The 11,619-nt window shown below is 27.3% G+C and overlaps 1 pseudogene; it reads right to left on the bottom strand.

The window, feature by feature from the left end:
- Window positions 1–3,986: 3,986 nt before the first annotated feature.
- LOC111028160 lies at window positions 3,987–11,390 on the bottom strand (annotated as a pseudogene).
- Between the last annotated feature and the right edge of the window lie 229 nt (window positions 11,391–11,619).

Genomic DNA, 11,619 nt, shown 5'->3' with positions numbered 1-11,619 from the left:
CCCTGGTGAAAAAACTAATAATATAGTTTATAAAGAAATATTGGTTAATCGGTAGTTATGTAGTATTTTTCCAAAATAATAAAAATTACTTTTCAAAAAACGTAGTTTTTTTTAAGTTTAGTATCCTAACTTTATGTCTTATCGATAATTATGTATTTAAGAAGGTAAATGGTAATACATGGCTTTATTTCATTTATCACGAATTGGTTTCCGGGCAACGCCGGGTAATTGATCTACCTATATACACTTACAATAAGTTGGTTATTTTTTTCTACACTACAAATTACCAAGAAATAATTTATATGGCAAAACAACATTTGCCGGGTCAGCTAGTATAATAATATATTAAAAATTTGAACGAACAGTGTTGCACGATATAAAGAAAAAAAGGGAAATTCCCGGTACGTGGCAGCACGTTTAAAATCTAGAAATATCGGACGTAGTTTTATCAACTCCCACAAGAGCCCATGTTAAATGAAATAAGATTCCGTTCTGTTTGTTCCGTGATAAAAATATTATTATTGTTTGTTATCAATTTTTACAAATCATATGACAATAATTAAGATAAATATGATAAAATTTTATGGAACATTGTCTTAGAAGAAAGGTCGGACAACTTCTTGCCTCTTGGCTCTTACTTATTAGAAATTAGAATCATTGATCATAATAGAAGTAGTATAGTATAAGTAGTATAAGTATTATAGTATTATACTATCTATGATTAGAATACGTTTGCTTAATAAATCAGAAACATATATTATATATCAATATACATTTATAAATATATCCCCCATTGAAAACTCCCGCCAACGTCACTGTCTCGAGCACCTTTGTTAATGGGTAACTATGCTAAGACATATTTTATTTTATCTTTATTATAATATTGTTTTCCTATACTAAATATTATTACTTAAATATTTTATTAAGATTTTAACGGCTGTCTATAGCATACAAAAGTAGGTACGAACTAGATCGAATTTGCTACCAGAAACCACCTTCAACGTTTAAAATTTGTCTTATATACAAATGTCTTTACTCTTTGTAAATTTTACGCAAACTACATTATAAAATATTAAATCCAGTAATCTACATATAAATGACATAAACTGTGGTTTCCTTGGGGGCGCATAAAAAGTTGGAATATATTTAGTCCGAAATGTATTTTGTCGTAACCGTATTCTGTCGGAACCGTATTTGGACGGAATCGTATTTGGTTGGAAAAATATTTCATCGGAAAATATTTTGTAGGAAAAATATTTTATTGGAACAGTATTTTGTTGGAAAAATTATGTATCGGAAATTATTTTGTAGGAAAAATATTTTATTGGAACAGTATTTTATAGGAAATTTTTTTGGGAATCGAATTTTGTCGGAAAAATATTGAATAGAACTGCTGTACTGTAGGTTACAAGTGGGTCACTTTATAATGAATGATATTAAATTTGAATTCAATGATATAATATCATTGTATAAGAAAAACGATTCTGAGCGGAGACGGTACGTCAGTCTAGGTATAAGACAAATTATATAAGTACTTATCTATGGTATTAAAAAAGTTGAACTATAATAGGCACCTACCTACCTATAATGAATTCCAAATAAATCATATCACAATTTCCATTAGGTACTTATAACGCGTTATACATCAACAACAAACCCTGATAGTATCATAGATATATAATAGTGTACTTTAGAAGTTTCAAGTACCCAAGAATAATATTAAACAATCACAACAAAATAACTAAAATACCTAGTTATTCTAGGTTTTTTATTATGTAATTTCGTCCAAATTTGAATTTAAAATGACTATAAAAATAAGCTTTCCATCTGTTTTTTTTAAATTTTTTGGTTACAGAATTTACTACTTACGTGGAATCTTATTTTAAATTTTCAATCCTTAGATACGAAAGTTGAACATTTTATAAATTTTTAATTACAAAATAATTATTCAATTTAAAATTTGATAAATTTTGTCAAAATTCGATCTTTAAATGCTTACAAAAAAAAAACTGTGACTAAGGATTTTTAATATTTTTCATCTGCCTTTGAAACAATATACTAGGAGCCTTCTATTAAATTTTCAAGCTTTTTTATCCAACAAATAAAATGTTATTGATATTTTTAGAAAAAAAACTAAAAAAATATGGAAAATGAAAATGTCTAAAGAGCTCAAAATATTTGGAAAAAGTTATGGTGTATAGAAAATGCTAATGAAACATTCAGTCAAAATTTCATGTTCCTTCGGTCATTTGTTTAAGAGTTGCACCAAAAACCAAAATCGATTTGCTCGAAAATAGATTTTTCGTAAAAATTCCCGTTTTTCCTTAATTTTTATGTTGTTTTTCCCGGCGCTTGTGAAAACTATTGGGAATTTTAAATTTTGACCTCCACAATGCACCAACGATATTCACTTTCCAATCGAACAAGATACTGAAGTTGAAAATCGAATCATTATTTCGACTAATTATAGTGTACACATACACACGCAAATAAAAAAAAAAATAAAAAAAAAACACACATCATTGTAAAATCAATACATTCATCGTTCCACTCAGAATCTAAAACAATTATGTAGATTTTATATTTACGATTTACCTATGAAAGTTTACTTGAATAATATTACGCTTATAGCTTAAAATTCTATAGGTAATATAAACATAATTTTGTTTTTCGTAATTTCGTTCCTGTGTAATTAATAATAATTATTGATTATTTCGTAGTTTCAAATATTTAAAAAAATATGTTAAACGAATGATTCCCCTCGCCAGGCTTCGCGTTGATAAAGAAAATTATACAGAGTGATTTTTTTAAGCATGCTCACGCTATTTTTTTAATTAAATTGTACATATATGCATGACGCATGAATACTGTATATAATTATACAAATTCTGATTTTTAGAACTTATAAGATTTTTGAATACTTTTTTATACCATTTAAGGATTATGTTGTTACAATACAAACTTCTGTTTTTCAAATTGGAATTCTCCTTTTGCTACATTTATTATTCAGCAGATATATTTAAAAAAAATTTTGATGCATCTTAATCAAAATTCGAACTAGTCGTTTTAAGTTACAGGTATAACTTTGTGTACTAAGGATAATACATATATAGAAATTAGCTAAGTAGATTTGGAGGCTTAGATGATTTTAAAATATTAGTAGTTAGTTGTTAGTACTAATTACTATTGATCTATCAAGATAAATAATTTGTAAACATTATTAAGTAGGTATACTGATAATAGTGAATAGGTAGGTACTATATCTAGGTACTTATAGTTTTCTATTGTAAGCCATATTTTAAGGATTATTATCCTGATTAGTGTACACATTTTATTAATTCAGCAACTACTTGAAAATTTGGTGAGCATTTTTTCACCAAAATGTCAAGTAATTTTTGTATTTCACTATAGGACCCCTTAAAAAACTGATCCATGGGCCTTTGGTATGCCAGGCCGTCACTGAGGTCCTGTACTAAATTTAATACTACCATAAGTCGATAATAATCTTAATGCGGCCAGTCATTCTTCAGTTAGTATTGTTTGCCTCTTTACTGTATCAAATATAGGATCAAAGTAAATCCTAGGTATTAACATCGAATTTTAATCACACAAAATAATAAGTTGTTCTATTTTAAAGATCTATTCCACTATCCAGCCTATATTTTAATGTGTTTCTCCCTAGATTTGGTTTCTATTTCAATAATGATAGTGATCATCAGTCAATTAATTTAATCAAATTATAGGAATAGAAGGTTAAAGGTAAATTATAAATAAATTAAGGTAAATTCAGTGCATATTAATGTTTATGGAATAAAACATTGTTTTATGATTAACTATGCATAATTAAAAAAAATTAACTACCCATGTAAATTTATTCTTGTTTGTAAAGTACCTATAGTTGATTATTTAAAAAAAAATACAATATTTAGGAACAGATAATAGTTTATTAAACATGATATGAACAAAAGTAATTAACTGTTAATAATTTAATATATTCTAATTATTAAAAGAAAATCTGTATTACACAGAGGACAACGCTGTCTGCTAAGTTGAGATGCACAATTTTCACACATGACCTTATGGCCACAGGGTACAGGTGCATGAGTTGCCAAACTCTCAAAACATATAATACAGAGATTTTCGTTGGGTAATACACGATATTGTTCTATATTCTCAGGCACTTGAACAAATGGAATTTCTTCTGCTTCTTCAGAGCGCCTCCAAATATTCTCCCAAATTCGTATTTCCAAATCTTCTGGTACAATAAAATCATTTTCATCTACAAAAGATTATAAAATAATATAAGTTAGTCTATTTTTTCTGGATATATTTTGTCAGCTAAATTTATTTCAAGACATTTCATTATTAATTACAAAAAAAAAATAACAAGAATGGGCGAGTTAATGTTTTTAAACTAGGTATTTTAAGTCATAAGTTAAATTAAATGATGAAAATACTAAATAGTTAGTTGTTATAAATAATTCATCATATTTTTGGAGCGTTTACAATGTTTACATGTTCAACAATTGAATTTTCTACAATCTCAAGTTCTTGTTCATCTAATTTTTTTTTGAAATAATAGATCAAGCAAATTAATTTTAGTTAAATTTCTAAATATTATGATTATGAATTTATGAGTTATAAGCACACAGTGATATTTATGTAGAATGACACACCTTCTAGGACTTCAGCAATGGGAACATTAACGACTGGACCAATATCTAATACCTCAGGTTCTTCAAGTAAAACTAAAATGTTATCAATAATAAACATATAAATTAGAAAAATAAAACAAGTGTACCATTTGTTAAGTTTTTTTCTTAAATTTACAAGCATTAGGTTTAAAACGACCACAATTGCATTAAATGACTATCCCTTAGTCCCTTGGAAATAAATCTTCTAACAAAATCTTTCCTTAATTTTTTTTTTTTTTTTAAATATCCATTTATTACATAAATATAAAAATTACATAATAAACTACAGATTATCTACCTTCTAAAAGCAATGCTTGTGTTGAAGGTAGAGAGTGACAAATTACAAATTACAAATTACAAATCAAATAATATAAATACAAAAAAAAAAAAAAATAATAATAATAATAATAATAATCATACTTAATTAGAGTAAAAATAATATATAGCTACCCTATTGATAAATTTATCCACTCATTAACAGTTTTTTTGACATTTTTATGTTTATTTATTATGTTCTTCTTAATAATATTTGGCATGGAATTAAAATAAGTAGGACCTAGGTAGTCAACGAATTTTTGACCAAAAGATTTTTTAAAATATATCACTTTAACATCGTATGCTAGATGTTCCCTTTTTGTTTTTCCATTATTTTTAGTTATCCAATTTTCTAAGTTTTTACCAACCCATAAAATGGCAGTTTTTTTAAATAGTAAATCCACCGGTAATACATTTAATAATTTAAAATTTTGACTTGTTGAACCTTCAAGAGTAGGTTTTTGCAGACATATTCGAACAATTTGTCTTTGTTGAATTGTTAAAGGTCTTAGAGCATTTGCAGAAAGGCCTCCCCAAATAAGTAGACCGTATTGCAATAATGCTTGATATAATGCTAGATATACTGTTCGAACAATATGTATTGGTACTACCACTCGTAATTTATAAAAGTTATAACTTATAGTACGTAAACGCATTACTAAATTGTTTACGTGCAGATTCCATCTTAAATTCTTATCATAAATTAGACCTAGATAACGAATACTAGAGACCCTTAATAACGTTTTACATTTTATTTCTTTACAAGAGTTATTATTATCACAGACATGAATTTTTAATGTATCAAAGTTTTCCTCTCTATCATTAATCATAAAGTTCATAAACATCGTTTTATCATAGTTTATCGATAGTTTTCTATGGTTAAGAAAATCGACTACTCTTTTAAACCCTTTAGTAGCTTTACTACGTGCATCAACCCATGTGTTTCCTGCGAAAAGTAGGCATGTATCGTCAGCATAAGAAGTTATAAGTCCTTCAATTTTTAAGTTACAGATACTATTTATATACAAAATAAATAAAATGGGACCCAATACACTACCTTGTGGAACTCCACAGTTTACTACCATTTCATTACCGATAAAATTATTTATTCGCACTATCTGTCTTCTGTGATCCAAATAACTTTTAAACCAATCTAGACTTAAAGAATTAATACCAAATTCGGGTAAAATATTTAAAAGTTCTGTGTGATTCACCGTGTCGAACGCTTTGGATAGGTCCAAAAATATAGCCATTACTTTCTTATCATCATCAAGTGCAGAATTTATAAAACGTGTGACGTTGTATAATGCATTTTCCGTACCTAATCCTGGTCTAAAACCAAATTGATTTTTAGAGAAAAGTTCGAATTTTTCTAAAAATATGATGAGTCTATTTTTAACAATTTTTTCAAATATTTTGGAGAAATTACTTAACATTGAAATGGGTCTATAGTTATTTATGCAAGTTTTATCTCCGTTTTTGAAGAGAGGTTTGATTACTGCCACTTTAAATTTCTCCGGGAATATACTGTTTTTAATACTTAAATTGTAAATATGAGCTAAAGGTCTTATTATTTTAATAGCTACACTTTTAATTATTTTAACCGAGATTCCATCAAAACCTGCAGCTGTTTCATCTTTTAAATTATTGATAACCTTTAGAACGTCAGATTCACAAATACTTTCAGTGAAAAATTGGTTAAAAGAAACTAAACAAACATCTTTTTTATATGCCATAGTCGATATTTCAATATCATTGGATAGATTTTTGCCTACATTAGTGAAAAATTCGTTGAATGTATTTGAAACCAATTGAGGATTTTCACAGGTATTTATTGTTATATCATTTATCTTAATTTTTTTAATGTCATCATTTTTTGTGTTTTTCCTATCTGTGATCTCACTTATCACCTTCCAAGTATGTTTTGGACTAGAGGATACTTTATTAAATTTATTTTTAAAATAATTAGTTTTTGCAGCTCTTAAAATTGTTGTGAATTTATTTTTGTAGTTTTTATAATAAGAAGCAAGCTTTATATTATTTGGATGTTTACTAACTTTTAGAGATAGTTCCTGTTTGCGACGTACAGAACACAATAAACCTGCTGTCATCCACTCTTTTAGTCGTTTATTTTTAGAATTTATTTTTTTAACAGTCGTAGATAATTCTAAAAATTGTATTACTGTCTTTAGGAAAATATTTACACATTCATTTACGTCATTACAATTAAATAATTCAACCCATTTTTCATTATTAAAGAATTCATTCAGTTTTTTATAATCTATCATTTTGAAACTATTTTTAGAAATTGTGTCTTTGTTTTCATTTTCAATAGACAAAATTGTGGAAAAGTGATCTGTGATGTTAGTTTGTAATACTCCTGCCTCAATATTACATTCATTAACATTTTTAATAAAAATGTGATCCAAGCAAGATGCTCTCATACCTATTGGCGTTCTTGTAAACACATTAATGAAAGATTTAAAACCATTTTCCGATAAAGTATCTAAATATTCGTTATCAACACAGTCATTACCTATGATGTTTAAGTTAATATCTCCGATAAATATGATTTTCCCATTAAAATTTTTAAGAGTGGTAAATATACTTTTTAACGTGGTCAAAAATTCGTTTCTATCGCCTGAAGGTGACCTATAAATACACAGAATACATAAAGATAAATAATTAATTTTCATATCAATTTTTAAAAAATTAGCATTAACATATTCATATTCAAAAAAAAGATCTATACATAGTTTATCTTTTACATATATCATAACACCATCATTTTGATTTCTCTTAATTTTTGAAAAATATAAATTATCTAACTTTTAATAAGTCTGCCTCTTCATTTATAATAAAACCTTTTGTGTTTTCATTTTTTTTAATAAAAATTTTACAATCATTAAACCATACATATTTGAAATCTTTTTCTTTGGCAAAAATCCTAGCTTTGTAGAATAGATAACTATTATATTTAGTGAGATAACTGTTTATAAAAATACCTGCATTTCCCCAACTTTCATTTATATTATTTAACTTGATTTTTTTCTTTTTTGACAGATCCATTAGGTCTTTTTTCTGATCATTGGACATTAACACGGCTACAATCTTCATTGGTTTATCAGGTTTTTTTGAACGGATACGATAAGCCTTAACAACAGAAACTTGTTTTCCTAGTTTGAACGCAATGTCTTCGACTATTTTTACGCAGTTTTCATTCTTGTTATCTGGTACTCCTAATATTTCTATATGATTTTCGATTTGTTTTTGTTCAAATGAGTTAACACGTAATGATAAAATGTTGACGTCCGATTTTAACTTATGATTAATTTCTTTTAAAGTTTTATTTTCTTCCTTTAATTCTTTAATGGTATTTAATACTTCTTGTAATTGCTTACCGAAATCATCGAATTTGTTACTCATAAATTGTACCGATGTGGCTAGATTAGCGAGCGTATCATTTGATCCTACGAATTTTTTTTCAGCTTCCGGTTTTGTAGTACCATTGCCAGAGGTTTTACATTTTGAACATGCAAATGTATTCTTGTTGACAGCTGATAGTTTTCTAAAAGATTCTTCTCTAACACCAGCGCATGTAAAATGTAAGAATTCTTTGCACACCATACATTTTAAGTCATCACCACTATTAATTTCGTCAATACAAACTGAGCACAACATATCAAAGTTACGATAAGATAAGAGAGCACAAAGTAATAAAACACGACCTGTAACGCTGGACTCTCGATAGTCACTTAATCATTACATATTATATCTAAAATTTATTGTATAATATTACCAAGATTAGGCAATTGCTCAACGGGTGGATCATCTTCACTAATGTCATCTAAAAATGTATGTAGTATCATATTTAAAATATTAACATATTATTCAAGTGTAGAGTATACCTAGTTTAACTTACCAGTAATGTCTACAAATCTAGCCCAATTACCTTCTCTTAAGAGATAACCATCAACAACATGTGAGCATTGAATTAAAAATTCATTCCTGGTAATAAGTCTTAGGGACAGTTTGTCAGTAGCGATTTGTATACGCTTTGAGTTAAGAATATATTTATATTTGGTGGATCTTGTTACTTGCATACCCATGGTTAGTTGATTGATTACTATGTGTTGGGCTTTACTGCAATCACTCAGATGACCTTAAGATAATAGAACATTCTAGGTATAATAAATCCATAATATATTATAAAGGTTCTTTTTTAAATGATCCAGTGAATATTTGAAAAATAAAAATTATCAGATTTTTATATAAAATAGTATACAAATTCTAAAAAAAACTGTATGAAAGATATTTGCTTTATATAATGCGTTCTAAAAAAAAAAAACCAAACAATACTTTTAGAAATATAGACTGGGAACACTTAAAAAAATATTAAATTATTAACCTAGCATTTTCCATAAATTTGGATGACACACTTGAAGTTTATCTTTCATCCTTCCTTGAAAACTTTCAATATTATTGTTTGTGTGTCTAGGTTGATTGTATACAGAAAATGAGTTTGGTCCAGTTCGAATCATCCAATGACTAAGACAAAATAAAAGTTTATTAAATTATTTAAACTATATATTTAGTCATTACATTAATATACTTACTTGGTAAAATAGTTGAAAAATCTTGTCAGGTCAACATTATTTAATCTAGCATGGCTTGTAATATCTTGAAATCCCAATTCTATTTCATTTATGGGAAGCAATGCAAGTACCATAACCATTTTAATACACATTTTAGCAGTCTTGTTGTTTTTTTTATGTATTCTGTGTAACTTAAACGTTTAATATTTTTCCATAAGCTCTAATTAATAAATAAAAATAAATAGTTGTATTTTAGGCATATTAATTCTAATAAATATGTACTTATACCTGTACAAAATGGAACCAACACGACAGTAAAGTAGCCTTGGGATAAAAATTTGCAAATGCATTTTTCAATCCAATTTCAAAATCAGTCATTATGACTGACGGTTGAATGTTTGGAAAAATGGTTTTAAAACGATTTATAACTTTTTGGTAAGCCTCCTGTGTTTTGCTCTCCATTAAGACATAGAAAATTGGGATGGACTAAAAATTGTGAATCCATCAAACATTAGTATTAATAATATAGGGCCTGCACTTTAAGACATGACAATCTAAGTTAGGCCAATTTAAAATATACTTACGTGATTTTGTAAAATCATATGTATTATAAATAACTGTCGGCACTTTGGCATAGATAGCATGGACAACCTTAAAGGTCGCGTCAGCATGCAACTCTGTACTCCCATTTAATACAACTTTGTTAACAACTTTCGGACAAGCAAACATGATATGGCACTTTCCAAAGTCATCGACTATGTACCCCTGGTAAAATTGATGGTCATTACATTGAACTAAATTGTGCTGAGCATCTAATATTTCTCCAAGTGCCAGTAATGTTGCAGGTAATGCTGGAATATTTTTGCGTCTAGCCAATCTCATTGACACCTCAGCAGTTGGCCAGGGATACATAGTAGCTCCATTTGGATCACTAGCAAATGAATAAAAAAGTTGAACTTCTGGTTACACATGTTATAACATTATAAAGTATAAACTAGATACATATAGTTAAGTTGTTTTAAAATAATAAATTAATTATTGGTAGAACTGTGTATTTAATTATATCAAATTGAATAAAATATATACTACTAATTTTACTTGTAAAAAAGAAACTTTGCAGAGAGTAGGATATATTCTGTATATTATTTATAACTGGATCAGAAAATTATTGTATACCTAGTTATGAAAGGAACGTTTAAACTTTTAGGGAAGCTATGGATTAAACTCTCTAGGACACACTTTGGTCTGTGGGTGGGTGTCTATTTTTTGGTGTTGCACGGCCTTCTAATAACTCTATATTAGTCACTAGAAACCATAGAGTAAGGGAATTGTAAGAAGTGTGTTTTCAATATGGTCTCTTAAATTGTATTGAATTACAATAAATTATTATTAGTTAAGGAAAATTATTATATTTAATAATTGAAAATGTATTAACATACCTGATGGCTTCTTGGTCGTAAATTATCCTTAAAAGAGTGGTTTCATTTATAGCTCTCTCAATTAGTTTTTTACGGATGTTGGATATTTCTGACTTATTATTTGGATTTGGATCATGAGTGTGAGTGTTCCGACCTAATACAAAAGTTCCATCTATTTTTCTTTTTAACGTGGCTTTGCAAGACACATTTGGACTGGAGCAGATATAATAACTAAATCATTAATAATTAATAAATAATAAATTACCATCATTCAAATTCTATACCATATTATTTTAAATGAAAATATTAACTTACTGAACACCGTTTTTAGAGCCGTTAGCTTTGTAGTAAAATTCACCGTGTTTCATTTTAAATGTTTATTAAATTTTACATTGAAACAATAAAACTAGAAATAATTTAAGCGGAAGAGTAAATATTATGTCAATTGCCAAGCTGGAATTGAAAATACAATATAATCTCCAACATGGGATTATCGGAATAATATGTTGTATAAAATATTGTATGTTTACTTACTGATGGCTATTTATAATATTTGTCTTATTTTTCATTGATTATTTATAGTTTTCACTATTTTAG

The sequence above is a fragment of the Myzus persicae genome, unplaced genomic scaffold (assembly GCF_001856785.1).
Source record: "Myzus persicae strain clone G006 unplaced genomic scaffold, MPER_G0061.0, whole genome shotgun sequence".
NCBI classification, from domain to species: Eukaryota; Metazoa; Arthropoda; class Insecta; order Hemiptera; family Aphididae; genus Myzus; species Myzus persicae.
Note: the sequence above shows the minus strand (reverse complement) of the source record. Positions and strands in the feature narration are given on the sequence as shown.